We start from the raw sequence: 3,006 nt of genomic DNA, 5'->3' as shown, positions 1-3,006 counted from the left end.
TTAAATGAGCTAGAACCATGATCATCTTCCTAATTTTGGTTCAATTTGTTATATTTCTACAATAGATTGAAGTTGCTAAGAATTTCAAAATATTTTAGAGTTTAAGGAAGCTCCATTGAGGTATGTTGGCTACAATAGATTGAAGTTGCTAAAATACTAAATACGGCCAACGTGCCACAAATGATTTTATAATTATGTCCATTAGTGCCAATGAAATGAAAATATGTAGAAGAAGTATGAAATGTGATAATTGATATAAAAGGTTGATGTCTCGAATAAGACAGCCTAGCCGATCAGGTCGTGATCGGACACCATGCCGTACACATGGTGGTGATTGTGTTGAAAATTGTAATTGAAAGAGTAATTATGGTCTATGTCCCTAATGGATAGCCTAGCTGATCGGGTCGTAATCGGACTCTGTGTTAAATATGGTGGTATTGATATTGAGAGTAATTGTGGTTGATGTCTCTAATGAGATAGCCTAGCCGATCGGGTCGTGATCGGACTCTGTGCTGAGAGCACGGTGGTATTGGTATTGTAAATAATGGTATTGTGAACAATGGTATATAGATACTAAAAATCTCCCAATGTGAGATATGGAAATTAATTTGAACTCTGTCTTGATCCTAAATTGAGGTTTGGTGTTGTTTAAGGCTTACATTGATATTATGATATTCTTGTTTGTATTATTTATCATTCTATTGAGAGGGTGTTTTGTCATTCATACTAGTACTATTCCATATGTACTAACGTCCCTTTTGCCAGGGGCGCTGCATCTTCAATGGATGTAGGTGGTTCCACAGCAGGAGACATTGATTAGTGACAATGGTACATCCTCTTCCCAGCTGACTTGGTGAGCCCCACTTCATTTCAGGGTCATATATCTTTTGTTTCTCGTGTATTATGTTTGAGGTATAGCCGGGGTCTTGTTGCCGGCATTATCATAATACTCTTTTGTATCTATTAGAGGCTCCGTAGATATAGTGTGGGTTGTGTATTGGTGATGGGAAAGTCAAACTATGTTATATTGTGGTTGTATTACTTGTCCATTTGAGACTTTAAAAATAATGAAACTTATGGTAAGAAGTTGGTATTGCAGACATGATCATCTTGTTGTCTAATTAACGAAAATATGTATCCTATTTATTCATGGATGAGTTTGGGTAGAAGAAAATCTAATAGGCTTGCTCGACCGGGTTCATTCGGTTGAGCACTGGTCGCGCTCCCCGGTTTTGGGGCATGACAGAGCAATCTCAATAAGGTGCCTATTCTTTCTCTCAACAACCCCATTTTGTTGAGGGGTATAAGGACAAGATGTCTGATAAATAATTCTTTGAGAAGTCATAAACTGCTGAAACGGAGAAGATAAATATTCTAAGCATTATCACTGCGAAAAATACGAATAGAAACACCAAATTGATTTTTGATTTCAGCACAAAAACTCTGGAATATAGAAATAACTCAGAACGATCTTTCATTAAGAAAAGTCAAGTACATATTGAATAATCATCAATGAAACTAACAAAATAACAAAATACCAAGGTTGAACTGACTCTACTAGGACCCCATATATCAGAATGAATTAAGGAGAAGACAGACTCTGCATGACTCTCAACAGTACGCGAAAAAGGAGGCTTGGGTATGTTTCCCAAGCTGACATGACTCACAATCTAATGTAAACAAACTAGATAAACTAGGCACCATATTCTGAAGTTTGGATAAACTCGGATGTCCTAAACATCTATGGATTAGATTTGGAGGATCTGTAACTAGACATGTTGTGGAAGGACTAAGTGAGTTAAGGTAGTAAAGGCCTTCTGATTCACGTCCTATACCAATTGTCTGTCCCGTACTGCGATCCTGCATAATAAAAGAATCGTTAATAAAATATATACCACAATGGAGGGCACAAGTCAAACGACTAACAGATGCAAGACTAAAAGGACAACCAGGGACATAAAGAACAGAATCTAGGGTGATAGAAGACAAGGGATTAGCTTGTCCAACTCCTTTTGCCTTAGTTTGACATCCATAGGCTAAAGTAACAGTGGGAAGAGACTGTGAATATACAATATTTGACAAAAGTGATATTTTACCAAAGATGTGATCAGAAGCGCCTGAGTCCATGACCCATGGGCCAAGAGTACTAGACTGGGAAACACACGCAAAAGAATTACACATAACAGAAGTATTAGTCTGAGCAATTGAGGCTACTTGTGGAGATGTCTGCTTACTTGCTCGATACTGAAGAAGATCATTATATTCTTTTTTAGATAAAAAAATTTCCTGGTTACCTGTAGTCTCGGTCTGAGCAATGTAAGTATTTTTGGGTGGACGACGATGTAAGGAATAGCGCATTTCACGAGTGTGTCCAAGTTTGTGACAATAAGAACACTTGGGTCTAGATCTTCCAAAACGACCTCCTCCTCGTCTATGCTCCATAGTTTGAGATAACCGAACATCCACTATATGGGATGTAAGAACAGAGGAATCAAGTATCTGTGATGAGATCACTGGGTGACTTGGTGCTGCAACAAGTCAGAGTAATCGAGAGAATAATTTATCAACTATCGGGACAGTCGGCCTAGCCAAAATTTGGTCGCGTACTGAATCAAGATCATTAGGAAGTCCAGCGAGGGTAAGAACGAGAAAACATTTTCTATCACTACTCTTGTTGTTTTTCAACACTAGCAGAAACTAGCATCAACTTCTCAAATTCCTCTGTGACTGCCTGTACTTGACCCAAGTAAGTAGACATATCTAATTCCTGCTTCTTTAAGTTTGTCATCCGCGATATCACATCATAGAAGCAAGATATGTCATTAGTGTATAAGGTGCGTGCCTTTACCCAAACCAAATAACATGTCTGGAATGGACGAAACAAGGGCATCAACTTGGAATCAATAGACCGCCACAAGATGCTACATAACTGAGCATCGATCTTCTCCCAAAGTGCTATTGCCTTTTCATCTCCTTCGCTAGACTGTTTGATTAGATGATCTTGAA

Source organism: Nicotiana tabacum, chromosome 15 (assembly GCF_000715075.1).
Source record: "Nicotiana tabacum cultivar K326 chromosome 15, ASM71507v2, whole genome shotgun sequence".
Classification (NCBI taxonomy): domain Eukaryota; kingdom Viridiplantae; phylum Streptophyta; class Magnoliopsida; order Solanales; family Solanaceae; genus Nicotiana; species Nicotiana tabacum.
The sequence above is the reverse complement of the archived record's forward strand: the minus strand, read 5'-3'. Positions refer to the sequence as shown.